At 48.9% G+C, this 15,284-nt stretch overlaps 1 long non-coding RNA gene across 1 annotated transcript; it reads left to right on the top strand.

Annotated features, from left to right (window-relative positions):
• Positions 1-2,157: 2,157 nt before the first annotated feature.
• LOC109369011 (uncharacterized) lies at positions 2,158-15,283 on the top strand. The gene is made up of 5 exons (XR_004161456.2): positions 2,158-2,408; positions 6,245-6,449; positions 6,629-6,941; positions 7,922-8,494; positions 9,048-15,283. It is a non-coding gene; the product is annotated as an uncharacterized LOC109369011 (long non-coding RNA).
• The last annotated feature ends 1 nt before the right edge of the window (position 15,284 follows it).

The following is a 15,284-nucleotide window of genomic DNA, read 5'->3' on the forward strand; positions in this document are numbered from 1 at the left end:
GCCCTTCAGAACCACTCACTGAGGCAAGTAGAGAGGAGAGGGCACCCCAGCCTGCTCTCCTGTGCAGGGCACAGATAAGGCACCATGACAACTGCTTGCTAGTGGTGCAACAGTGCACTTATGGAGGTCAGTTTGTTGGCTGCCGGCTGTTTGCTGTTAGTGTCTCTCGTGCCCAGTAAACAAAGCACAAATGTTAATAGTTTCAAGTGCTGAATGCTGCCAGGCCATCTCATCACTGCTTCAGTGGGTCCTGGGAAATTAATCCACTTATCCTGGTCCTCTGAGAGTTGCTCTAACCTGTAATATTCACTTTCCTAGTCAGCTTAAATACAACCAACCAATAATATTATCTATCAGGATCTGTGTAAAACCATATCATCTGATGTTTCCATAAATGTGATGCTGTTCCTGAATTGCTGCAAGTGAATTTCCCTTCCTTCCTTACCTGTTCTATGCAGGTCTGCATCAATGTGAACTTACTGACAGTGAGCTCTCTGTTCTGCAGCCCTGCAGGTTCTCCCTGTCAAACTGCTGATGCTGTAACTCTGAGCCAAGGCCTTGCAGTCTCTGCCCACAACCCTGAGCATCTCAGGGCTTTCCAGAAGCCTTACCTTTGTTTTTCTTGAGTGATCAGAGAATTTTGCCCCAGATCATCCCGAGAGGGGAGAGTGTCAAAGTCTGAGGTTCAACTTTTACTTTGAAATTGGTAAGAAACCAGCTCAACCTTTCACTCAGTATTCAGTTATTATCCCAAAGTCTGTCTCTTCATACAACCTTGTGTCCTCAACATTGGGCAAAGGAATTGTTCTGAATTCCTCAAGCCTTCTCCAACACAGCAGAGTTCTTCTCTCTTCCAGATTTCTGCAATCTCCATGGCAAGCTAATGCAATTGAAATTATCTATTTTCATTGCTGCCTTCCCCTTTGTTCCTCCCCCCTCCCCCCCATTTTGTTTGTTTTTAAAAAAGAAGCATGAACTTATTTGTTGAACACAATAGAAGTAGCTTTGGTGTCAGAAATGGAAGTAAAAGACATTGTCTCCTCTTCTAGTGGAGAAGCAGCAACCACTCCCCCTGCCATACCCAAGGGGCTGCTCCTGCAGAAGCATATGCTGTAGGAACAAGAGGCAGAGACACACTTGCACACAGAAAACTTGGTAACATGCATCAACACAAGATATATTGAATAGGCCACTTGTGTTTCTTTTTTGATAACAACACACCAGTGTCACTGGAGGACCCAGTCTCAGTAATGGCCACCTCACTGAGGACTGCTTGCACACCAGCATGACTCTGCCTGTGTTCTGCTGCTGGGAGAACAGCCGTTCAGACGTCACTCTGCACTGCTCCTGAGTACTGCCGCCAGAAGGAGGAGGGGGCAGGGTGTGTGGCATGGCCCTGCAGCCAGCACACCGTGCCAGGGGAGTACACATGCTGCATGGAGCAGTGCTCATGGCGAGATATGAGGCGGGGGGGAGAGGGAGAGAGGAGGGGATATTGCTCAGCACCCTGTAAATCTAAAGCACTGATCTCTGTCTCTGCACACCGTGCTTGTCTGCTCACTCTAACAAACACTGCGGATATACTTGGTGCTGATACCTATAGCGAGGGTTGCTCAGTATTTTCCATTACAACTCTCTTTTCAGTTACTCCGTTGATATTCAGATTTGAATTTTCCATGTTTATTTTCACTCTTTATTTTCTGAAGTCAGAAGCACTAAGTAAGATGGAAAAAATAAATGTTTTGCAATTGTAAAAATATTACTTTGCAACACTACTCATCTTTTTACTTATAATTGTGTATGCAGTGAATAATGAAAGCTGGAAGCAAGACCCAAAGGTGCTTATTAATATCAGTCTTATATGCCCATTTCCCTATAATGCCTTACATCGAGGCCCCACTCAGCTCTTCCTAAAGCAGAGTAGGATCCATTGGAAGAACACGCAAGGACGGTCTCAGTGGGACTGCAGCACTGGCCTGCTGCTCAGAGCTGCCTGGACTGCAGTTCTGAGATATCCGTTTTTGTGTCCTGTATGGAAGTTTGCACATGCTGTCAAAACCCAGCTCTGTGCAACTGGGAGCTGTGCAGGTGAGCCTGGAGGCTGCACACCCACAGGACTCAGTGCGAGCTCCACTGCCAGCAAGCAGAGCCAGTAGGCTCTGGCTGGTTTGAGGAAAGGACGTGAGAGATTCAAACCCCGATGGTGGGGAGAGGCATTACATTTCCCTGTAATTCTCATCGACACCGAACCGCTGCGACTCTGAGTGATGCTGCGAGCCACGTTCAGCTCAAAGGCAGCCAGAGCTCTGCACAGCCACGGAGTGCCGGGAGAGGACCGCTCCTGTCCCGTGGCAGGCAGCGACAGCCACGACCACGGACGAGTCGTGTCCCAAGGCAAGCTGCCCAGGGTAGGTCCTGCCCCGCAGCACGCACAAGCACGGCTCGCTTGCAAAGTTGCCGGCTCCTAGCTTTGTGACACACGGACTGCGAGTTCTTTGCTTCAAGACAAATGTACCGGGATCGGGGCTTAAGCACCTCTCTCATTTCGCACGACGTTCCATCACCGTGAAGGGCTGCCTCCTCCTTCTCACCCTTCCCAGCTGCAAGAGGCACAAGGCGCCCCTGGAGGCGGGGTGCCCGAGGGCTGCCCCGAGGCGGTGCCCACGTTCCCGGCCGGGGTCCGTCCTCGCCGGGCAGCGCCTCGCGCCCCCCGCAGCCCTCCTGGGCAGCCCCACCCTGCGGCAACGGGCACATCCCATAATAGTCCACAAAGGCGAGTCCATCCCATAATAGCCACCTACGGGAAATGCTCCATGGCAACCGCCCCCCCACGCCCGCACCCCCGCACGGGGGGAGCGGCCATCCCATAATACCCCGCCGGCGTAATGGGCTGTGAACTGCTGGGGGGCCGGGGAGGGGGCGAGGGGCCCCCTGTGGGACGGGACGGGGGCCAGCGGGAACGGGGGGTACCCTGCGGCCCCTCAGGCACGGCGGCCGGAGCTGCGGCCCCCTCCCCACCCCGTGCTGCGCCGGCATCCCATAATAGCACTCCCCTCCCCCTGCCCGCTGCATCCCATAATATTTCGCAGGGAGGCAGTAGGTACAGCGCCATCCCATAATAGCCGCCCGGGCACACGCGCTGGGAATTGTGCCACCCCATAATACGCCACTCGCTCTGGCTGCAAAGGGCCCTGCCATCCCATAATAGCCGCATCCTCCCACCCCCACCCCCCCGCTGCCGCTGCCTCGTGGGGCACCCCCATCCCATAATATTACCCCATCACCACCACCACCCCCCCCCCCGCCGCAGAAGGGCTTGCCATCCCATAATAATACTACCACCCACCTGCCCCCCTCCGGTGGCGGAAGGCCTCGCCATCCCATAATAGTCGCAGCTCTCCCTTCCCTCCCCCGCCGCAGAAGGCCTCACCATCCCATAATACCCACTGCCTGCCCTCCCCTCCCCCACTTCCCCCCCCTTCCTCCGGGCCTTGCCATCCCATAATAGCCGCGGTAGGAGTGTGACCTCGCTCGGCTCGGCTCGGCCCGACCCGGCCTAGTTCCCTCATCCTGTCGCTGCCTTCCGAGCCAGCCCAGCCCTGTCCTTGCCGGGCTGCTTTTGGCTACAGCCCCCCTGGCTGCCTCTGGCTACCACAGAGCCTGCTTGCCAGGCCCGGAGTGTGGGGCCCTCCCCACAAACCCACCCAGCCCGTGGCCCCCTCCGCCCAGCCACAGAAAAGCACAGTGCCAGAGCAGTGCCGTTCCCTTGCACCTGGCCCGGTTGGAGCCTGCGCTGAGCCCCATCCCAATGCCCTGCCACCATTTTGGCTCTGTGGTGGGCTCGTGGGAGCCGTGCTGGCAGCAGTCTGCCTGCTCATGTCCATGCTGTTGTGCGCCTGCTGCCAGAGATAACTTCTGAGCTACCCTCTGCTCACACGGATGAGTTTTTTTCAGAATGTGATTATCACCATCTTTGGGGTTAGCTTCCAGGCTCATTGCTGTGCTTCTGTTGTGTTGAGTGCTTGTTATCAGCTCATGGTCATGTCCATGAGCTCCTCAGTGGCTGTTTGGGCTGTCCTCGCTGTCTGTTCTTCAGAAAGGCTGAGGGAGCTGAGATTGTTCAGCCTAGAGAGGTGAGGGCTCAGGAGCCTCACTGTGGCCTTTAGAACTTGGAGGGGCTTATAAAGAGGAGGCAGACTGACATTACACGGCCCAACAGTGACAGGACAAGGGGGAATGTCTTTAGACTAAAAGAAAGGAGGTTAGGTGTTAATGGGAAGCTCTTCACTCAGAGTGTGGTGAGTTCCAGAGGCACTAGAGCAAGGAAGCTGTGGAGGCCCCATCACTGGAAATACTCAAGGCCAGGCTGCGTGGGGCTCTGGGCAGCCTGATGTGGTAGGTGGCAGCCATGCCCATGGCAGGGGGTTGGAACTGCATGTGCTTTGAGGTCCCTTCCAACCCAACCAATTTGTGATTCTTTGGCTCCCTCACCAGAAGGCCACTACCACCACCCCATTCTGCAGTGGCCTCATCCATGCTTTATCCAGGTGGGCCGAGTCCTGCCAGGAGCACAGCACCAGCCCTGGGTCCCACTGTCCATACTGCAAGGCCCTGCGAGGCGTGGTCCCTTTGTCTGGTAGCTGTGCCCCCCAGCTCTGTGTTTTACACAGCCACTCATGGCAGATCTACACTGGCAGGAGGTGTCCGCAGAGCACTGTGGTGTTGCAGCGGATGCAGCCAGCGGGGGGCTGCCTAGAAGTCTTTGTCAAAGGGGGTTATGTCAAATGGAGTGAACTCGGGTTGGGTTTGCACAGTACAGTTTGAACCATTGCTTGTGATGCAGCTAATCAATGTTACATCTATTAGTGAATTACCGTGAGCACCCAATGCAGAGGAGGAACTTGCTCTGTTCCACGCCTGGATTAATTGCTTAGATCTGTGGTCTTAGCACACAATTGCTTAGCCGAAGCCTGCTGCTGTTCAGGCATTCCTGTCTCCTGGCTGCCTACTGCTGACCTGCAGCAGCAGCAGCAGCTGCAGCAGCAGCAGCTTCTCTCTATGTTCATGCGTGCAGGCGCATGGGCTGTGCTTCTGTTCCATGCAGAGCCCAGCATCCTGCAGCATGAGAAATGCAGCAGGGCTGAGCAAGGGAAAAGGCCCAGCCCCAGGGCCATGACTACATGTCCTGCTAGGACTGCTCTCTGTTCTCTTCTGCTCCTGGGAAGCAGGGATGCTGCTTCCATGGGGCAGTAGCCACAGCTCAGCAGCTCCATGCTGTCACTGGGTACAACTGTCAGGTACCCAACCACACCGCTTCACGGGCTGTCACCCTGATTACACTCTGTGAGCGGGCATCTGATGCATTGGTGTCAGAACTCACCAAATTTAATGGAAGCTGGAGTAGGCAGTATGAGAGGACGGCAAGTCTGGGATGTGAAGCATGAGGAAGGGATGAGGTCAAGCAGCTCCATGATGGCATAGGGCTTAGGACGAGGGCTGGAACCAGATGATCTTTAAGGATCCATCTCATGGGCAAGAGATCATCCCTTCCTGCGTCCGTATTCTCATCCACTTCCTTCCTAGGCTCCTTGGTGATGTCACAGAGAAACTGAACCAAATAGATCAAGAATCATCTGTTTTAAAGTCTTTAGTTATCAGATCCTACACCTCCCTTTTTGGGGGGGGGAGTAGAGTGGCGATGCAGAAAGGAAGATGGGGAAGAGAGACCAAAAAGAGTGCCTTGTGTGTAAAAAAGGGGAATATGCTCCTGTGATCTGTGCTGCATCTCTTCCTAATTCCTTCATGCTCTGTCCACTTGATGGGAGCAGCCATAAAAGTGACTTGGGTATAATGGGAAAACAGACAGAAGAGAATGTCTGTCAAGATGGAAACTGCTGGTCTAGGAGTCAGGAACACCCTTGGGAAGCACAGTGGGCATTCTTGAAGTGCAGCCAGTACTGACACATCCTGATATACCCTAGATAAGTTAAAAACAAACAAACAAACAAAAAAAAAACCCATCCCAGCCAAAAAAAAAAGCCATACCAAACCTAACCCATGAAACAAAACAAAACAAAAAAAAAAGGTGACAACAAACTTATCTGGAAACGTGGAGAAGTAGTCTCGAAAGATAAAAAACAGCCTGAGAAAGTAGGAAATACACATGAAAAATAGAAAAACAGTCTGGGAAAGTAAAAGCTAGTCTGAGAAAATGAAAAACAGCATCATCTATTGGCTGTTCCAGGTAAAAACAGAAACCGGCAGCATCTGCGAGCTGTTCCAGGTGGCGTTGTCCTGTGCCCCCTTATGTCCCTCACGCACAGAAAAACTTGCTTTCTACACAAAATGGAGCCTCGCTCAGAGCTTCCCCTGCAGGGACTTTTGCACTCAAGATCTCCTGTACAGTGCAGACCCTTACCACCAACACCTGTCTGACTGCAAGCTCATATGTAAGTATAAAGGCTATATAGATATATACAGACATGAATGTAAGTTGTAAGTATAGTTGCTTTTCTGTTGGTAATTTTTTGTAACTTGTACTACCTGCTTGTTTCATTAGTAGTAATTTGTAGTAATCTGTGATAAAGAAATTTAACAAACAAAATATCTGTGTCACTGTGTATTACAGATTCCAACGAGCCCATTGCTGCAATCCTTACACACCTGCAAGCTGGCTGTGGTGTGACTTCCCGTGACAGTTCTGTACCAGCTCACCTGCTGCCCAGACTGTAGGAGGTTCACCAGAACTGCTAGGGAGGCAGTGCCTGGGGTGCCAGAATTGGAGGAGGTCCACCTGAAACCTGATACAGGCTCTGGTTCTTCTCCCTTGCCCACCCTCCTATAATGCTGCAATCCACGGAGGACAAAGTGGGAAAAGTTGAGAGAGGCTGAGCACTACCAGGTGTGCCATTCCCTGGCATGCTCTCTCCCTACAATACCTGGTATGTTGGCTGACAGATGCAGTCACCCAGACGATGTAGAATCAGATGGCATTAGAAAACCCCAGAAGCTGCACACAGAAACGATGTCAGATGTTGAAATCAGTCTTCAAGTCTTCTGTAAACTAATCTTCAACAGCCAAATAAACTCCACCAGCCAGCCAGAGCAGGGGCAATGCACTTTACTAGCAGTGTTTCCAGTCTGTCCTGCAGTAGTTCCATGTAGACCCTAGTGAAATCTCATTTTCTGTAGTCTCCCACTTTTTCTGAGCTCTCCCCTCCCCTCCTCTCCACTACCCCCTTTTCCCCCCTTCTGCTCCCCTCTCCCCCCCTTCCCGTTTCCCTTCTCCTCTCTTTTCACGGAGAAGCCATGGGAGCAACACTGTTTGAACAACACCCTCAGAGACATAAGCTTTGAGGTTTGAGTGGTGTTGTGTGGAGTTGGATTGGACCTGAGAATTCTTTTGGATTAATTCCAATGTGAGATGTTGTTTAGTTTCATAATTCTATGATTCTAACAGGGTGTAGAAAGATGCTAGCCTTCCTTGGCCAGCTGTCTCTTCAAAATGGTAGACTTGGAACCACTCCTTGTGTTATCTGAGGAAGGAACATGGGGTGGATTTGATGCAGGTTTGGTTCAGAACAGGGAGCAGCAATAGGTGCTTGTGAGCTTTTCTGGATGGTGAAGCTGTAAGCTCCAAAATTCAGCCATGAGCAGGTTCAGCCATAAGCAAAGGCCCTATTTCAAATTCCAAAAGCATCCATTGCTGTGGCATGAATCCAAGGAAACATAGCAAAACATCATTTTGGACATTTTGCCTAGCATCAAAGCATGGAAAGAGCACTATGAAGACACTATCTTCTTGCTAGGGTCACTTCTTTTACCATCTCAAAACACTCCCCTAGTGAGGAGTGCAAGCATCTTCTCGAGCAGCTCACAGAGCTTTTGCCTGTCTGTTTCAGACTATTTTTTTTTTTCCCAGGGTCTGCATGCTCACAGACAAAATTGCCAATCCAGAACACTAACCAGGACAAGTCCCCTGCTCAACACTCAGCTGCAAGCAAAAATTCTGAGGTCCCCACCCACCACCCTGCTTGGCCCTGCAGGCAGAAAAAGCAGCACAAAGCTCAGTGAGATCCAGCTGTCAGCTCTGAGGAAGTTGTTTCTCAAGACCACTAAAACCATCTCCATGCTAAATCCAAGCCAGAAGAAAACTGTTGTTTTTTTTTTTAAATTTTAAATGGGTGAAGGCTACCCCCTATAGAGAACTGCAGAACTCGACCCAAGGACAAAGTGAGACATGAAAAAAAAGAGTACCGTCAGCTTCACGCCATATGTTTGTGTTCCTGGGAAGCCAAATTATGTTCCTGGCAAAAATCGCCTTTGGTTTCTGGAAAAAAAAAAATTTCTGAGTACTTTTCAGACTGCATATATAGACAATGACAAGAGCAAGGACAATATGGAGGGAAGCAAGTAGCTCAAGAGTGGGTTTGAAGAGAGCGAAACAGAGATGTATGTATGATGGGGCTCTCCCAAGCTTCAGAAGTGACTCAAGGTAGGAGTCTATCCATTTCCTTTTGAAGAGTCCATGTCAGCCTCCTGGTGGCAATGATCTACTAATCAGATTGAGGATATATTGCTGCTGGCAGTTACTCTGAAACAGCTGAAGTCAATAAAAGCCAATTGTAAATGAAGTAGCCATAGAATTTTCCTGTTGCTTCATATCTATCTAATTCTTCCTTGTCTGGTAAGCCATGGTGTCTTACCCAGTGGCTTGCTTTTTCCCAACCTTAGAAGGTACAAAGTGCAGGATGAGACAGAGCCACCTGTCATGCCTTTTTCCTCTCATGCTTCTACTTTCAAAATGTCGCTTTTGCATGAATTACAACTTCAGCTAGCTGACAAACTTCACCTAACCAGCTGCCAGGGCAGCTCCCTGCACTCAACAGCTGTACAGCAGCCCTGCACACAGCTGTATGCCCACTGCCCCACACACTGCAGCATGCTTCTCCAAAACTTTTTTTATACACCTGTCTCCTCTGCACAGGCTGTAACCAGAGACTCGAGGATTGTAATCATGCAAATTGTCCACTGTGTTTTTTTGTCAGGCTAATTATATTAAATGGATGCTCATCAATGAAGACGCCTCACTGCCCTTGCTCATTACCCAGATTTTGCACTTTGATACAGAAACATTTGAAGAATCCATCTCCTCCCACCGTGATGTTTGTGACCTCCTTGCCACCACCGCAGCAGCCCCTGCCACTGCCATGGAGCCCCAGGTGACAGCAGCACCAGCAGGTTGGCAGAGCTGTATTCCTGAGAGCCACCACTCTCCTGACCCTTCTGGTAGCAGCTCTTCACTTGAGGCCTTGGCATTTGGTTTGCTGCATGGCTTGTGTCCTGTATTTGTGGCTGGAATCTGTAGGAGCTGTACAGATGTATATGTGCTGCATATCACTCTGAAAAGGGGCATCTGAGGTATTTCAGAACATACATTTTAGCTACCAAGCTTCCTGCTTATAAAACAGTAATAATAACACATCAGCTTACAGGCCTCTGGTGGACTGTCTGAGTTCAAATGTGTGAAGGCTGCAGTCATAATAAACACTACAGAAAAGCATGGGGAGATCAGTAGCTCTATTTGCAGAGTGAAGCTTGGATATGTGCAATAAAAGAGCCAATAGATTTGGACACTGTGTGTGAAAAAAGAAAAGAAGCAAACAGCTAATTCTTTGTTGTTTTTCCTTTCTGCAAGCAGTGTTCTTCCTGCCGGGGGGAACAAAGGAGGGACATGGTGAAGAGAACAATCTGTCACTGTGTAACTAAGGACAACCATGACACCTCTGCCTAAGGAGCCCATGGGAGAAAACCTTAACTGTGGTTTTCCTGACCCAAACCAGTGCTTGGACACCTTGGTGCGCGTTTCCCTTGAGAACAGCACTCCCTATAGGTGTGAATCCAGCACTGCTGGGTTTGGGATTGGTAAAGCCCCCATGGAAGACGTGCACGGTCTATGTGATGGACGAGATTACTTTGCAAAGACGTTGTTTTTGTGTTCTTCCTCTTTTACTGGGGTGCCAACAACAAAAGGACCTCCTCTTCTCCCCTTCCAATCCTGGGATAGAGGCGCTCACAGCTTTCCTTCCTTCCTTTCACAGCTTCTTCCCCGTTATTACCATTTTTATTGGCTTGTCTTCGAGGAGGGCTCACGAGGAGGAGGACGCGAACACAACGCCGTACCGCAAGATACGACAAGCGCCGCTGCCTGCGGCCCGGCCCCGGGGAACCTAGCCTCGCTCCGCAGCCTCGAGCGCCGTGTGCCGCCACCGCCAGGGGTCGCTGTTGGCCGCGGAGAGAACGCGCGCAGCGCAGCGTACCGAAGCTGGGCCCGGCACGGCCCTGCGGCCCTCGGGCTGCCCGGAGCCGCGCCGTATGGAGTGGAGGCGGCCGTATGGATGCGGGTTGGATTTGGAAGAAAAGGAGACACCCTACCCAAACACGAAACCTTTCCTCAGAGAGCGATGAGGCACACAGACTGCCCGAAAAAGTTGTGGGTGCCCCATCTCTGGATGTATTCAAGGCCGTGTTGGACGGGGCCCTGGGCAGCCTGAGCTGGTGGGTGGCAGCCCTGAAAACAAAGGACACTGTTGGCCAAGATTAAGTTTGTTATCACCGATCATTAATTTTGTTGCAAGTCCTGCCCCCTTGTCAAAGAGCCTTGGCTGTGCTGGTTTCAGCATGTTTTACTCACGCAGCACTCCCAGACTCCTGAGAGGGCAAAGAGGAGGCTGGGACCCTGCAGATGTCAGCCTGATGCTGGGACAGGCTGTTCTGGTGTCACGCTGTTCCCGGGGCTTTGTCCTGTCATCTGTGTCCATCCCTGATGCAGTGACAGACTGCTTTGTAGCTTTGTAGCTCACTGATGCTTTTACTTCTTTGCTTTGCATTTTTATCTTCTCTCTCTCTCTCTTTTTTTTTTAAACCTCCAGTGTCAGAAAAAATCTTTCATCCTCACTTTGTGGTGGAAAGTTTGAACCTTCCTCTCCACCCTTGGCCCCCTGGAGGAGAATGCTTTCTTTTCTCTTGTATTTCAGAGGCGGACATGGAAAGTGACAGCCTGTGCTTCAAGACCAGCATTTGAGGGCAGGGGGGGTGTAACTAGCTCCCTGTCTCCTTGTCTCTAGCAGAGTTAAATAGGTTAAAGCACGGAGAGTCGTGTTTAGCTTTAGCATACCAATTCCAGCATAGCAAGTTTTCTGGTTATGCTGTTCTTTTTATTCTTACCTTGTCAAGAAGTCTATAGAGGTCACTCTCCCACTGGGCAAAATGCTATGTGAGCCAAACAAACGGTGATCCGCACTCAAAGATCTCTCGCAGTGTGAGAGCAGAGGCAGTGGATGATAAGGAAACGTGGGGAAATGCAAAGAAAGCCTGAGTCGGTTTCGGTCAGCAGGATGTTCTGCAGCATCAGCACAGTGGTTTCCTGGCCTCTGTTGAGGCCCTGTCAGCACTGCAGAATATAAGAGATTTAAATACAGAGCTTTGAGTGACTGCTCTCAGCTGCAGAATTGAGGGCCATGGCTGCAGCTGGAATGTGGTCAGGTGTCTGCAGGGTGAGCAACTAGGAGCAACTGTACAAGCAAGTGATGCTGAAGAAACACCAGATAGCAGCACTTATCCATGTACTATGCAGCCTTCAAACAGATTTTCCTAGGGTTCATTGGTGGGGCGTAGGTTTCTATCTTCTTTCTAACACTTCCCTGTGCTTGTGATTCCTGCTTATCATCTACAACACAAGAACAGGAGATCATAACATGAGTTAGGTTGGAGGGACCTCTGGAGGGCATCTGGAGGACATCTGCTTCAACTCCCAGAGAAGGAGGTGTTGAGGAAAACACACAAGCTTTCAAGTTGCTAAGGGCATTTGTAATGCAACATAGATATTTTGTTGGTGGGAGACACCAAGTGGTGGGAGATGCACAGCCAGGATGTGCTGCAAAGAGCCAGTCTTGTTACCAGTAGTAACAAGATCAATTTTGAGAGTAAATCTGGCTTGTGCTGGGATTTTTGAAACTTTTTTTTAAAGTTGAATTATTGAATACAGATTGCCAGTGGATTTGCAGAAAATACAAAATATGTTTAGGATTACAATTAATGCTAATAACAATGTGTTTCTAAATTGTCTAAAGAAGAAAGCACTTCCTAAAGTGACTGGCATATCTGTGCTGGAAGGCAAAGACTTGAAATTCAAACATACTTAAGCACTTTTGCAGGTAATCTCTCTAATCCATAAAAAATAAGCATTCTCTTCTCATCTGCCATCGCTCTGACCTTTCACTTGTCTAGTCTCACTTGATAAGAAGATATTTGTTTTATGTGCACATCTGCAAATGACACAAAGTGCAGGGGAGCAATGAATGGCATCTTTTTCCCTGTAGCATACTTGCCAAGAATACTTATTCAACAATTATTGCAGTAGGACGTAGGGAGGCATTTGTACAGGTTGAAAGAGCTCTGGTGAAATTAGGTTCCCATTTAACATTTCTGTCTTGAATACACTTGCATTGTGTGTTTTCCTTGTTTCTGCTGTTTTAAACACATGCTTTCAAGTTGTTCCATGTTGTAGCGATCAGCATTGTGTCAGAAGCTATTTTTAAATAAGTGAGTTGGGCACCATCGTGCCCAAGGTCTTTCAAATTTATTTGTTTTATACTCATGAAGTAGAAGCTATAAAGCAAATAGGACTAGTGACTCATTTCACTGGGACAGTGCATGCATGTTCTCTTCCTTATCACCACATGATGGAATAGAAACTTCAGTCCAACTAAGGTACCAATGCAGAAGCAGACAACTTATCTAGCACTCATTCTCTCTTGCAAACATGAAAAATAGCCATAATCCCCTTCAGAAATCCAAAGCAATCAAACTGGACTGGAATTCTCAAAAATGAAACAAAACTAATGTGTGCTGAAAATGGTTTGAAATGTAAATGCAGCCTCCACTGGGACCAGGCACAGCATTGCCTACCTATGTCAGTTACGGAAAGTTCTTGGATATTCAAACTCAGAAACTTACCCATTGCATGTGGCATGGCCAGCCACCTTTATTGCTTAATTATTTTATAAGACCCATTAAGAGACTGGCTTTTCAGTTATTTATAATTTTGTCAAAATATTTGAGCTAAAATTTCCTCTGCTGGAGGTGGCATATTTATAAAATGTTCCAGGTAAAAATAGTTCAGCTATTTTCAGAATGAAGCTACAAGAGATGATGCTTTCCCATGTTCTTTCTGTGTCTGGGACCATGCTTTAGCTTTGGCAGGTGAGCAGCCTCCTTCAGAGCATTGTCTCCTGATAGTTTATTCATATGTGGCAAACTTGCAGGCTCTGAGCAATCTCTGTTCAGCCCAGCTCTGGGGAGCACGGTGCCTCTGTGAGGATGTCAGCTGCAGAAGGATGCCTGAAGGTGCTGCACAAGAATGGCCTTATCACTGCGGGCTTGCCTTGCACTCACTGGCCTGAGGCTGACCCTGGTGACTGCTCCAGGCCTGGTTCCAGTGCTGACTCACTGACTTCTTGGGATGACCTTGGACCTGCCTTGTCACCAGGGAAGATCTGCAATCTGTTCCCTCTGCTGAGCCTGGCTGCTGTCACCGTACCCACCCTGATCGCCTTGCTCAGGTGCAGTGGACGAGGCCTCAGCCTTTTCCTGTGCTTGGCTCTTGGCAGCCTTCACTACTCCATCTCCTGCTGGGTGGGCGAGAGGAAGGGGGACGTATACTGCTCCAGCACAAATGAATCAGATTAGGTCTGCCAGAATGAGAGGATCCTCTCTAGCTGCACTGTGGCATGTGGCTCATATTCTCATGACAAACCCTTGATTTTCAAACCAAAAGTATCCCCTAGGCCTCCTCCACCATTCTCACTGCATCTCTCAGATCCCATTAAATGTCATTCACCTACAGGTATATTTCAGAGTCAGTTGTTGATGCATATGCTGAGAAGGGATGTGCAGCCAACTTTCCCAGCTTATGTTACTCCCAGGTCAGTCTGTAGCTTGGACCCTTGGAGAGGGTCAACATCTACATCTGCTGCTACAGGATCAGTTGTAGCAGGGTAGGTAGATCTTCAAGGGAGACTGGCAAAGTGGGCTTAAATCTCTGTGCCTCCTAAAGTGTACTTTAGCACAAAGTCATGATGCATATCAATATCCTTTTTTCCCTCAGGAGTCACAAGGCAGAGATTTGAAACGTGGTTCATATTGCTAATTCAGAAGGTAGTGTAAGAATATGGGCTTAACTCTGAACAACATTTCTCACCAGCTTCCCTAATCATTCCTTTAACTCTTTAAAACAACAACAACAAAATCCCATCTTCGTATATACTGCAATGAACCAGCTCTGGGATGACCTGGGCTCTGTTGGAAGCCAGAGGCTCAGCTACAGTGCTGGTGGAAGGCAGCCCCTGGTCACAAGCAGGAGAGAGTAGTGCGGGGTTCTGTCAAGACTGGCGTACAACTGGGTCTCTCTCTTCTAGGCAGATTTATATGGCTTTAGCATACAGTGTGGGCTGAGAAGCTTGTACGAAGAGTACAAGCAAATATATTTCATTGCAGTCACAGTCTGTGACATCATTTCTCTTTGACACTGAAAATCACCCAGACCTGAAATTAATCACTTTGGAGTCAATTGACAAGAAAGTGCAAAGCACTAATGTCAGTGTGTTCTTTGGATATATCAGCAGTACTGGCATTTTCCTTTTTCTGGGGCCATTGTGTATGCTAACTGTATTCTCAAGTGTGCTAGTGTTCCCCAAGCTCTTTTGCTTGAGGTAAATGTGTAGTCACTGTGCTGCATGTGTGCATACAGCTACACAATCTCATTTGATGAACCTACTAAAGATTGCTTTGCTAAGGTCTGTGACTTACTGTGCAGTTAGGAATCTACTTTCTGCAAGAGCACTAAATACTCAGCTAGCCTCCTTGACCCCAACAAGAATTAATAAAAACTTCAATTCTTTTGGAACATTTGACACTTATTTAGGTGCCCTAAACTGGACTTGTGACTGAAATTGAGGCATCAAGTTAAAAAACAACAGGAGTAACAAAACCCCATGAGTTTCTTTCAAATTTACTACTAACTTCATTCTGTTAGCAAAGGGTATCATACCTGTGTTCTGATTGTTCCCCAAACTTTTTTATGTTGAAGTGCAGAAAGGAGGATCAAAGATCCAGGCAAGATCAACTTGCTTAGGAACCTATGCTAAACAGACCTAGACACAGTATGCTTGTTTCAAGCACTTGTTCCCTGTTATGTTTCCTGTACCAAAAGAGTAAAGTTGGGA

The sequence above is a fragment of the Meleagris gallopavo genome, chromosome 1 (genome assembly GCF_905368555.1).
Source record: "Meleagris gallopavo chromosome 1, MGAL_WU_HG_1.1, whole genome shotgun sequence".
NCBI lineage: Eukaryota > Metazoa > Chordata > Aves > Galliformes > Phasianidae > Meleagris > Meleagris gallopavo.